Raw genomic sequence first — 13,073 nt, forward strand, 5'->3', positions numbered from 1 at the left:
AAGAGATAAGGGTGCTATATGGTCATTTTATGTCTGTACCAAATGTATACTGGTTAGCTTAATTGCTTCTTTGATTCTGAAAACTTAGTTATGTATACATTTGTTTGCTTGTATATGAACTGCAATGCCTTGTCACTGTTATCTAAACCCAGTGGATTGTTATTGATGGGAAAATAATTTTGTATAGACAAATATTGCCATAGCTAAATATGTTATTTACTATTCAACTAGTATTTGCTATTGATTACTCTCTTAATGTCATTTTAAAAAATGCCATCTCTTGATTTTTCTGGTGCCATAATTGTGGAGACTTAATTTTCTATTAGGCTAAAACTTGAAGATGCTGATAGCACAATGACATCAACTTCTCTTCTTCAGGATGAAATGCCCTGGTTTACGACCAACATGCAACACAAGGTGTTAACTTCATACTTCATTTGATGTTATATTGGCAGTGTCCCAGAAAAGAGTTTATCGAGGTACTTGTATGGCACTTATCACTGTGGTATCTGGTGTCTTCCAAAATTCAGCCCTTATAAATATATGTGCTTATCCAGAGTCTCTGTGTCTGCAATGGAGTAATACCACCCAAAATAGCCCCTTCCCTCATTCTGAGCTGCAGCTCTTCAAACCTGGCTGCTAAGATATCACTGCTGAAACACTTCGTTGTGCCAGCCTACATACAGAAAGGCAAACTCCCCGTGATTCTCTACAGCACTTGTAAGCAAGAAACTGGGGATCTGGTGTGTGGAAAGGTTTACCAGGAAGCTAAAACAATGCTGAGTAAAAGTAAGGTGGTGAAATACCAGGTACTTCTGATGATGGACCCCACCTGTGCTGTCTCTGCTCAGCTAAAGAATTTTAAGGATGAATACAGCACAGAAAAATGCTGCCTAAGAGAACAGATGGTAAGAATATTGACCAAAGATTGTGAAAGTACACGTCAGCACTGGAACTACCCTTTTCAACATGTGCTCAGCGTCAGCACAGTTATCGACAGTGGGGAGTTGAATACATTCCTTGCAAAGCCTATCTCTACTCAGTAACTTACAATAACAGACAAAGTCACAGCTGCTGTAACATTCACAAAACAGCAGAGATGAAAATCTTACCTTACCGGGTCAGTTAAAATTGACAAGAAGGATCTTCCCTTAGTCACAGCTTCTACCACAGAAGTTCTGAAAAGACCATGCCTATCTTCCCATAAAACATTAAATGATTTAGACAAAATTTCATTCAGAAAAAACACTGAAAAGAATATTTTGCAGTCATCATAAATTTTTTACTTATTCCTCAGAAGACTTAACAAAATGATTTTATCTGGAATTTGGAACCTTGTGGTTAAAATACTCATAACAGGGTTTATGGTCCTTCACAGGACAGAGAAATGCCTGGAAGAATTACATCTGAGTTTTACAACAGCAAGTAGTAGCAAGCAACATTGTGTTATATGATCTAAGCTACTTTGTTTTATGTTACAGCAGAACAAGACAACCTGCAAGTTTCACCTGTAGGGAGACTGCCGGACCTCTCCAGAAAAGATTCCAGGCCAAAGGTAGCAAACTAAAATATCCTTGTCTGTATATGTGACAATATCCTGGTAGCTCATTCCAAACATCATTGCTTCTTCACACATGAGTTTGCTGCTTTGTACTTTATAAACTTCCTTTAAGCCTAGTTTGAGGACAGTGAGAGCCTTTTAATACCTTTCTGAACAAATTTAAACTAGTGTTTAAATAAGAGCAAAGTGCATAGTACATGCCACAGGAAGAACTTGTACTACTTCCAAAGCATGCATCAGTAAAGATTCCTGGTAGGCAGGGAGTACTATCAAGGCCTGTGACAATACTGATGGAGATACAGGAATGTGCATCCAGATGATGCGGCTGTCCTTTGGCACGCTTACACCGGCTGAATGGAGCCAGCCTGGAAATCTTTCCACAAGACTAAGAGCATCAAAGCTACCACATTAGCCATGCTTCTGTGCAGACATGAGAGAGTACACTGTTATGAGTGATGAAGCATAGCAAGCTGACTAACAGCAAAGCCTTGCTCTGTGCCAGCCACAAATCCACCACAATGCACACAATGAAATCCACCTACAGCAGGTTCGTTACAAGTCCTCTGTTAGGGGGAGGATCCATGGGTAGCAAATTAATCTACTGGATCATGCATGAGGAAAAGTGCATGTGATCAACTGCTTGTCCAACCTGGCCTGTTCCCCTTTTTCACCCCATGGCACTATCATTCTCAACTTCTCTATTAATGAACTTCTGGTAGAAACTGAAACTTCACTTAGTGGGTTCAGTACTCTTACAACCTCAAACATCTCTTTTGGAAAAAAAAAGGAAAAAAAGACAGGGCTTTGATCTCTGAAAAGGTCATTATACTTTATAGCTTTAAACATGACATGCAACCTAGAAATGAATCTTGGAACAGGCTTTTGGTACATGTTACACACAGCTGTCATTTATTATTGTTAATAAAAGTTTATTAGTAATGTTTCACAATCATATCCTTGTAAACAAAAAGGAACAAATCCATGGTGTTTGGCTTGGGTTGTTTTGGTTTGTTTTTCCCATCAAAAAATTGAAATTATTCAAAAAGTTGCATTAATTTTTGAGTTCTATAGTGTAAAATGTACTTTAAAATCATATGAGGTTTTCAGTAGCAGTCATGTAATGAAGGAGTCTGGAATAACTTTGAATTTCACTATGTGCTACTGACGCAGACTCACATGGGGAACAAAATCTGTAATGGATAAAAAACTAATTTCACAAACCTGGCCCCCATCATGCAAGACATTCCTTAGCAACCATGCAGTAAACAGTAAACAGTAAACTAAACCGATCTTCACTGATCACCCATTTATTTTTTGCTATTGATTACACCACACTTTTCAAGGTGGGAAAGGATATGGTTTTCTCTTAACTCTCTCTATTTGGATTAACCTCAGTATGATATCTCTACAATAAAAGCATATTTAATTTGCTTCAAGGTGGTAATATTATAGTATTATAATTTTTTCCATTTGCTGCTAAATCTCAACTTTTGCACAGATTACCATATTCAATGGCTATTCAGGAGGCACTGACCTGCTTGGAGTAACTCAGAATGTTATCACAGCATGGGACTCCCAACAAATGTTGAGATGTATTCCCAACTGTGGCACAGACACTAACTGGTATCTGAAGCAGACAACTAACTTCTCTAACTTTACATAACTGGGTAGGTTTTAAATTGGTGATTACCTGGTGATACAAGGAAAGAATTTTGCCTCCAACCAGGAAGAGGTGGGGTTTCTCTTTTTTAAAATGGTAATCAATAGAATCAAAATCTGTTTTTAATTAATTATTTATCTGACGAACATGTTATCTCCCTCTGCAAGAAGAATGATAAGGAATAAATTCTGTAACTCAAATTCACCCAACAAAGGTGTTTGCGACTTCTAAGTGCAGATGATTATCTTCTACTAATACAGTGTACAAATATATAATGTGTTTTGTGTTAGTTACTTTTCTTTAGCACCAAGTCAAAATACCCACTTCCGTAAGTTCTCTCATATGCAGATTCAAGTACTCAGTCAAATATTCATGAGAACCATGACCTTGCCAAAAAGGGGAAAGAGGAAAACTCAAAGTCTGGCCAAAGAAAATTAATAGAATCTTTCAAAAGGCAGGATTACTCCCACCCTCCCTTCCATGTTCACAGTTTCATCTGTTAACTAATGCTGGTAAAGCAAGCAGAAGTTTAAAAGCCTCACCACATTAAGAGATGGGCACAAATCAAAGCTCTGGAAGGGAGTGACCTAAAATTCTCCAATGGTTTGAATTCAAATCTATTTGGCAGCATAAACCCATCTTTGATTTAATGGCTAAGTAACAAATATTTGTCTGGGAGAAAATGAATAAGCTGCTTCCCGAACATAGACCAGAATCCCTTGAGACTTTGGACCACACAGTCTTGCTCTTCCTTAATGGACTCCAGTAATTTATGAAACTACATTTTATCTCATAAGTAAAATATAAAAATGCTTCCAACATACTGAAGTATGATAAGTTTCTGGATTTGGTTTGGATTTTTTTTCTTTTTCTTGCAGTATAAACTTTTATTGGCATCATATCCATAAATCAACTATTTGGTTGAGGAAGACAACTTTTTCAAGATACACTCAACACACAAATTAATCTTAGGGGGCCTATTCTCACTCATCTTTTTATCACATCTGAGTTCTTCATTAAAAATTATTACAGCTACAGGTTAATAGCCTTTCCTCATCATGTCAAATGTTATTTGACCTTATAACACTATCTTTTAGTTTCCCATAGTTGGCTTTTAAAAATTGATAGGCATATATTGGAGGAATCTGAGTTTAAAGGGACCTAAATGTCTAGGGAAATATAGGTTGAAATCCCTTTAATCGAAATACCATGTCTTCTGTATTATCAAGGTATCAGTATCTAATATATTCTTCCTGAATACCAGTATGATGGACAAAAGCTGTTCTCATTAAGTCAGCATAACACACTGATTTCAGTACAGGCTGCTTGTGATTGATGTTGAAAAAACTCACTGATGATACAATAAAGAAATTAGCAGAAATCACACAAAAATTGCTAACATTTATCTAGATTGAAGCATTTGCTTAGCTTTATATTTTATCTTGCGGTAATGATCAGCTTTGTTTTCTATACAGCATTTTTACTTTCTGTTTTACGTTTTAGTTAGCACTGGATTGTAGGATGGCTCCTCTCCTGCCCTCCCCCTCTCCTTTATTCCCATGTTTAATATCTTAGTTTTTCCACATTCTGCTTAGTGATTGAATTTAGCTGATTTATGATTCTGTTTTTGTTGTTTATTTGTATAATTCTGTTGGGGTGTAAATAGCTGTTGGTTTTCATTTGTTCTTTAAATTTGTTGTTCCCATGGTAACTCTTTAGTGCATTTTTTCCTGATGTTTGAAGGATGCTTTTGGGCTTTGCTGTGATGGTCTGGTAATCTTCATCAGACTGCAACATGTCTTTACATTTTTCTTCATGTTTGGACTGTCTTATTTTCTTAACTCTTTGCTGCTTACATAGATCTGGTGGCCTAGAGTACTGCTTTTTCTATACTGGCATTTAAGGAAAAGCGAAGGTACATGAGATATAAAAATCATATGGCAAAATCAAATATGTGATTTAAGTGTAGTCTATGCACAGGTGTAAGACAATCTACTCCTTTTCAGTCTAAACCTTATAAAGTTAAGAAGATCTCCCGTTTGGTGTATGGAACTACATATAATGGTCCCTGTGTGTTTTGGGCCTAATTTGGCTTTGAATGTCCCAGCCCTTTTACAACAGCAAGCAGAAGACAGACAACTTAAAATATAACCTGCACCCCTGAAAGGAATTTCTCAAGATATTTTAAAAAATTATACAGGTAGTAGCAGTGGTAACTCAGATCAATTGTACAAAGCTCTCTACAAAGAAAAAGGGACTGACCACTGCTGCACTGTGTTCCATTTACACCAACAGACAGTGAGGTTCTGAGGTTCCTCTGGTTTCTTATAAGAACAAGGTATATCTGAGGACAGCCCCAGACTTCAGAGGGATCTAAAACTGGCTCAGAGCTACTCCTGTCCTTTCTATTTCCTGTCCACCTACAGCTGAGTTAAAGCAGGACATCAGACTTGCTGCGTAACAGTGACCTGAAACCATATTAAGCCCTCTGCCACAGAGCTCCCATCTGAGTCATGAAAACAGTGGGACTACTTGTCCATATTTTGAAGCTGTGTTTTAAAACAAATTTGCTAGTTTTGTTAAAAGCTCAGAATGCCTAACTATGAAAAAGCTGCAGATACACCTTACACAAATTATATCAGGTAGGAAAAAGGCACAGTACTGATCAATTCTGATTACATGTAGCACACCCATGTCTCAGTTTCTCTCAGTACCAGAGAGGCGTGATTATTCAGCATGTTATGATAAACACAAAAAGTGCTGAGCTGATATGAAAATCTAACTCCATTTTTCTGACGACCGTAATTCTGTACATTTAGAAAACCCAGATTATTTTTCTCTTTTCTTTCTTATGAAATTCAAATTGTTACTGTCATGCTTAAGTTTTCAAGTCATTTGTCCCCAGTGTCCCCATGGCTTATTTTTTCCTATGTTTACCCTTTAAACAGCCTTGTAGAATAAGCAATTCTTGATATGACTATTAAAAACCAAAAAAGTTATAAAGTACTCATATGATAGGCTAGCATTCTAAAATAAATTCTGTAAGATTTTTTCATAATTGTCCAAACAGTCTCTAAAGATAGTACTGATTGAAAGTTTTACTTTTTACTTTGTAAGGGCACTTCTGTCACCATAATTCTTAAATCCATTTCTACTAAAGAAAATGTACAAAAGCAAACAGTCTGAGTTCTCAATGCAGACTTTTGTTTTAAGAATGTGGAAAATTTGAGAGGGCTAAGGGTATTTATGACTGGATGGCAGAAGCTCAGTGCATTCTGCACTTATGATAATGAGAGAACATTTGAATTCCTGGGGAAGTATGCAAACTACTTGCTAAAAAGGCCGTTATGGAAGCATTTAATAATAGGAACAATGATGTGCAGAATTTTTTTTTCAAAGTGGCAGGACAGAAACAACTTTGAGATTTTATTCAGGCTATCTGCAGACTCAGGCAAACCTCAATTATTTAACAGTGTTCATAGTCAGAACCCAAGAAATGACAGGTGGATTTAACAGATTTAAATGATGGAAGTCTTTGATCATTCTGTATCAGCTTTGGAATATAAAGGAAAGTATCTAGAAATGACTCTGCTAAGGAGTAAGCCCACCTAATTGTTTTGGTTTGGTTTTTTTGGGCATGTGGTTTGGTAAATTGAGCACTGATTGTCTTAGATTAGTCCTATCCTTTATACCTAAACTTTTCTCTGGTAGAAATAGATTATTTTAGCACAATTGGCTTTATAAAAGCTCCTCTTTGAAGGATGTGCTAATTCTGGATACTATTTATTTAGATTATTTTGGAAGAATACTACCAAATTTAATGAAGAATGATAACCTCATCAAAATTTTTTGTAGTTTGTTTTCTCAAACATCCCAGAGTAAGTGCAATTCTGTGTTATGGTGAACAGAGTGAAGAATTATAATTATGGCCAGTAAATTATATAGGATTTTGGATGAGATAATTCTATTGGGTTTCCATAGTAAAGCATGATTTCATTCTTACTAGCATTCTGTAGGATGTTTCCACAGGGAAAATCTGAGCTAAAGCAGAATCTCTACTATCTTCCTCTTGGCCTCTAGCTACTACAACACATAACAATTATAAACTGATAAATCACTTGAATGGTTATGACATCTTCCATTGACTACCAGGGCAGTGGTACATACACACATACTGCTGCCAACATTAAATAACTGTCGACTGAATTACCTAAATGATGATTTAGGCTCAGCTAAGCTTTTAAGGACAATTTTTTTTTTCTCTCAAAAAGGGATGATGGTTGTACTTCCCATATTCAGATCTTGTTACTCTTTTAAATTCCAATTAATGAGTTTGCTGATTTCACAAGGCATTTTGCCCATGCTGACAGAGCAGAATATTGGAGCTGATTCCTGCCATATAGACCTAGCAGAGGGAAAAGGTATGCCAAGTTTGTAAACCCAAATTCCCACTAATGTGTGGACAAGAGCAAGCTTCACATGGCACAGGTATACAGGTGTGCTTTATTCCACATATTTTTACATTCTACAAAGTTATAAGTAATTTCCAATCTTTGCATGTATTAATTTTTTGTGTCCTCATGTCCACCCATAAAAAAAAAATTAAAATATATAAAAATATTGACAGTGCTCCAGTAACTGATAGGCAGTCTGAGCGGCATAAGTGTATTTGTTTAACTAGCAGCCTTTGCCCCAAAGAGAAATTCTCACTTATGCCAATACAGTTGCAATAATATTTGTAGAGGCTCACTAAAATATCTGGAGTTTGGTTATACATTTTCCTCTTTGAGAAGGTTAAAAAGGCAAAATTATGTAGGTTGGGAATGCAGAGATGGCCAGGATGAACAGGAATACTTGCTAAACTTGGACTAGGGAGACAATTGTTTGCTTCCTGACAAAGATGGTGTCAGTTCTGTTTGCCAACATGCACTGCAGCTATATGTAACCACTAAAAAAAACCACACAGACATTCAAGATCTGCCACTTTTGGAACAGGGATGAGGAAAACTGTATAATCCCACAGTAAAAAAAAACGCACAACAGATGGTCTTTTTTTTGCTCATCTCCTGCTCCCTCTCGCCCCCAAGTGACGCTGACAGTATCTGCTGAGCAGACTGCCAAGGACAACCACATCCCTTCATTTAGGCCACCTTTTTGGCACACCAGTCTTGTTTTAATTTTGCATTTTCTGTTGTCTTATTCTAACTGTGCTAAGACCACGAGTTTAACTATATATAGGAACCCTAATACATTTACTACAGCTGTTAAATGACATTGTAGAAAAAAAAAGGAAAGCTGAAACAGTGAGTGGAGCAGACGGAGGAAAAAAGAAAATGGTCATACTTCATGAAGAAAGATAAATGAAGCAGGGAATTTCATTTTTGGAAGGCATTTTTTAATAACATCATTATCATGCAGGTCGGCTCAAGAAGTATAACTTCATAATAAAAGAATGCAGAATGGACTTTGAAGCATCTGATTTTCCATGTTGATGAGGAGAAGCAAGCCTGTTTTTGACTGTTCACTCAATAGCTACATTCAAAGTGGTAGCACTGCTCTCTTCTGTACTGCCTATATGTTATAGGCCATGGCTCATTAAATGATGTCATTATCACTAGCTGAGTCCAGTTCCGCCTTCCAGTCAGACATGGAAATCCCATTTGACTATATCTCAAGAAGCAAACCAGAAAGAGACCATTTCTATATGTTGGGAATACCAGCATATCTTAATTTTTAGATACAAAAGTTGCTTTAGATACAAACATTTGCTTAAGAAATGCAGTCATGCAGCCAATTATCCTTTGTCTTGATGACAAAGTAAGTCTTAGTGTGATAGCAAAGAGACCTCTCTACCTCAAAATCATGGAAAGAAGCGCTTAGAGAATGCATTTTTCTATCTCACACACTCTATAAACATATATTTCTCCCCAGTCCCAAAGTTACTTTCATTTATGTTTAATTGTTAAAATTTTATGCAGAATAAATATATTTGTCCTTCAAATTGCCCTGAAATCCGTAAGATTTATGGACAGGGAGAGGGGTGCTGAGGTCTCTAAACAAACCAGGGAGAAAACAGCATTTAAACTCTAAAAGGTTCCTGGATAATCTAAAATATATTCCTTTGAATGATTATATTTATATCCCTCATGTTATTAGGCCTGTATTTTGAAACTGTTGCCCCTTACTGAATTCTAAAATGAACTCCTTTCACAAAAAATACTGAAACTGTACAATTTTCAGTGACAGCTACCAGAAAGAGCTATATTCAACTTCACCTTAAGCAAAGAATACTTAGTACACTTCCATTTATATATAGCAGATTAGCCCCCCTCTCCTCCCCAAATTGCCCATCTTTTTCTCCTGTTCCTGTAACATATTTCTCCCAGTCACAGAGATTTTGCTCTCACAGGAAACTAAAATGCATACCACACAGAAACAGAATAAACAAAAGACAAGTCCACAAGAGAAAGCTGCTAGGACACTGGATGAAATATTTTCCCATGAATCTAAAAAAGATAACAGGCACTTACTTATACATCTCCTTTCATCCCTGAAAGCCTTAAAGTTAATTCATGGTTTCATAACTACAATAAAGTAACCATGCAGAGATTAAAATCAGGACCTATTTTTATTTGGATATCAACAGTATGAATCCCACCCAGGTCTTTCTAAAAGCAGCCTTGGCTGACACTCCAAAATGCTTCCTCAAGTTCATCTTCAGCCAAATAAGAAGTGGTCTGGAAAGGATTCATCCTTTTAGTGTACACAGAAGATCCTCGTCTTGGATCTATAAACCAAGTCTTTAAATTCCATTGTAATTACTTTGCAGTCATAAATAGAGCACACTATTTGTGGCATCCCAGCTGGCTTTTTAGACAAGGTGCACATATCTTAAAACAGAACATTCAAGGAAAAAATGGGGACAGTGACAGAGACATGACTGTAATAATATATGAATGTTCAAAAAGAAAATAAGAATGAAAAGAAAGAAAAAAAAAAAAAGAAACTTTTAAAAAAAATTTAACATAAAGTAATAGCCAAGAATATTTTTTTTATTGAAGAACATTTTCTCAGAAGCTGGATTCCCACCTTGAAGGTTTGCTTTCAAGTAGGACAAGGCTGATGAAAATGAAAGTTCTTTTATAGCTAAGTCCTTTAAATCACTTAACTCTTAAGACATGATGACTTAATAACAGTCTTACACAAATAACTGAACTCTTCACTCTGAATTTAACAATCAAACCAAAACACTATTTTCCCCGAGAGATACATTTTTGTAAAGTCAGTCATGGAAATTCAAGACCATGGTAAATGCTTGTTAAAGATTTCCCTGAAGATTACAAGTCATTCATAGTGCCTCTGATATCTATAAATGCCTAGCTTCCATGGATGTACATGGAATGGCCACAAGTCACTCCATTTTAAGCTGGGATAAAATTATTTCCATAGAGTTTGTCTGCCAGGGGTTTCCTGTGACCCACAGCATTTGCTGGCTCTTCTGTGGAACACCAAATGACATGATCATCAGTGAGACAGCCAACAGTGCAGAATTCTCTTTATGAACTTAGCATAAAATGAATATTCAATAGGCCTTTTAACATTATTGCATTAATTTTAAAGCATTAAAGAAACATTGCCTAGAAGTTTCATATACTCAGCAGTAAGACATCACTTAAAATCATGGATTATTAAAGTATATAGCCATTTTTGGTAATACCATCCAATTCAGTATCTAGTCTCCCAAACTGGTCTTAAGCCCATGTTGAGGAAAGGGTAACTACTAAGTAATGATACAGATATCACTACTGCCTGCAATGGTAATCTCTGAACCCAAAAAATACATCATCTATCTCTGTACTGCTGCTATGTATCATTTCAATAGTAGACTACAAACGAAGAGGGTTTTTTAAGAACTAAGTTTGTAGTACAGAAAAATGCAGTCAAACTGATTGGTAGAATATATTCTGGGTAATGGCAAAAAAAAAAAAAGAAATGCAGGAATTGTCTGAATAGAGCTTACAGGTATACAGGATAGCAATATGTATAGTCTATAGAAACATCAGCTGCACAAGAAGACTGAAAGGGCTGGAACTCTAGGAAGCAAAGTAAAACAGCAAAGACATTATATGATTTTTAAGCTAAAAAAGCCCACAAACCAACCAACCAAACACAAAACAAAAACAGCCCCAAACTACTGCAAAGGGCAAACTAGCAATCTGCTTCCCATATCCACAGTGACAAGAAGTGACAAGCTTAACAGCAGAAGTTTTTTAAACATTAGCAGAAAATACCCAAGAGTAAGTGTAGTGCAGCTCTGTAATAGGTTGCCTGGGGGCCTTAAAGAATATCTGTAAAGCTTTGGAACAGGTTAGACAAACATCTGTCAGGATTAGCTCATGCTGCCTTGGGGCAGGGTGATGAACTAGATGCTCTCTTGTGCTCCCTTTTAACCCTAAAATTCTATCATTACTAGGAAAAAGCCCCACAATTCCACGGTAGTAGCCAGAGAACATCTTAGTTCACTAGGAAACCAAGGACAGTTATTAAAAAAAAGCAGTAGTCTACCACTGAATGAAGATGGTAATTTTTCAATATGCTGAAAAACAAAAGTTTCAACACATGTTTATATTCTCCAATCTCAAGAAATATCTGCTTTTGTCATGTTTTTAGGTTTCTAATTTATGCAAACAAACTACATTCCTCAGGGAGAGAGAAAGAGTCATCCTTTAAAACTCTTTTTTTTGTGAATGGAGGCCGAAAGCTACAAGATGAAGGATTTCTGCAAGTTGTGGAACATCTGTAAAGGAGGGGGCCATGCCTGATGAGACTCAGTTTTTTAAGCACAGATCTTCACTGTGTAAATGACTCATGCACAGAGATCATACCATGAACTGCATGAGGTCTGACCAGAAGCTGTACAACCACATTTGTCATGGACCAAGAAGCAGGTATTTCACTGTAGAAACTGCACTGCATGAGCTAACCAGGATGGAGTTTGTGAATGTGTCATCCTGCACCTGGTGTGCATACCAGCCTAAGTAAGAGCTGGCTCAGGATTTCCCTGGCTCTCAGCTCTACTGAAGTAAGGAAAAAAAGTAATGGAAATCAGATTTGCTATTCCCAGCTAAATATTTTTCTACCTTGTTATACATGTTCAATTTTAGGTCATCATTAAGCAGTATTTGAATTAGAAAATAACTTGACAAAGCCCTGTGCAATACTAAGACCTAAATTCCCTTTAATTTTTTATTTTCTTCTTTTCTATAAACTGGAACAGTTCCACCAAAGGAAAGCCAAAGGTATAAAAGTGTGGTGACTCACCTGATACATGGCAGAGATGTGATTTAAACTTCCCATTCTAGACGCTTACTTCTCATGTTGCACCAGCTACCTTTCTATTCAAACAGCTGTTTCTCTCAAAACAAAACTTTTAATGTCCTCACAAAAAGAAAAAAAATTTTCCAGTTTAGCATCCTTTCAAATGTATGCTTCTATTAAGACCAGCTTTGAAAAATCAGCATTATTAAGTCAGATTCATACCTAAATATTTTTGTCACATTACACAACATTTCTGGTTTGGTTCCCTTTCTATACAGCATAAAAATAACACCTGTGAGATGTGTTTTGAAGTCTTTCACAAATGCTGGAACAGACTGGCAGCCCTGCTGTCCCTCTTCTACACAGTGCCCTGTAAGAATGCCCTGCCAATTTTCAAAGACATTCCAGGGCAGGTGCTAATGAAAAGCAGCAAAGCCTACTCTGGCTCTTCATCCTCAAGGAAGACGTGCACTCACAATGAGTGAGAGAGACAGAAAACTCGCCAACTCAAAGGAAAGGCAGAGAGCTCAAGAG

At 36.7% G+C, this 13,073-nt stretch overlaps 1 long non-coding RNA gene across 1 annotated transcript in view; it reads right to left on the bottom strand.

Annotated features, from left to right (window-relative positions):
• Positions 1–12,589, bottom strand: part of LOC131576614 (uncharacterized) — a 47,933-nt gene extending 35,344 nt beyond the window's left edge. The window contains exon 1 of the long non-coding RNA XR_009277015.1: positions 12,543–12,589. This is a non-coding gene — a long non-coding RNA (uncharacterized LOC131576614). The remainder of the gene's footprint in view (positions 1–12,542) is intronic.
• Between the last annotated feature and the right edge of the window lie 484 nt (positions 12,590–13,073).

This window comes from Poecile atricapillus, chromosome 2 (genome assembly GCF_030490865.1).
Source record: "Poecile atricapillus isolate bPoeAtr1 chromosome 2, bPoeAtr1.hap1, whole genome shotgun sequence".
Classification (NCBI taxonomy): domain Eukaryota; kingdom Metazoa; phylum Chordata; class Aves; order Passeriformes; family Paridae; genus Poecile; species Poecile atricapillus.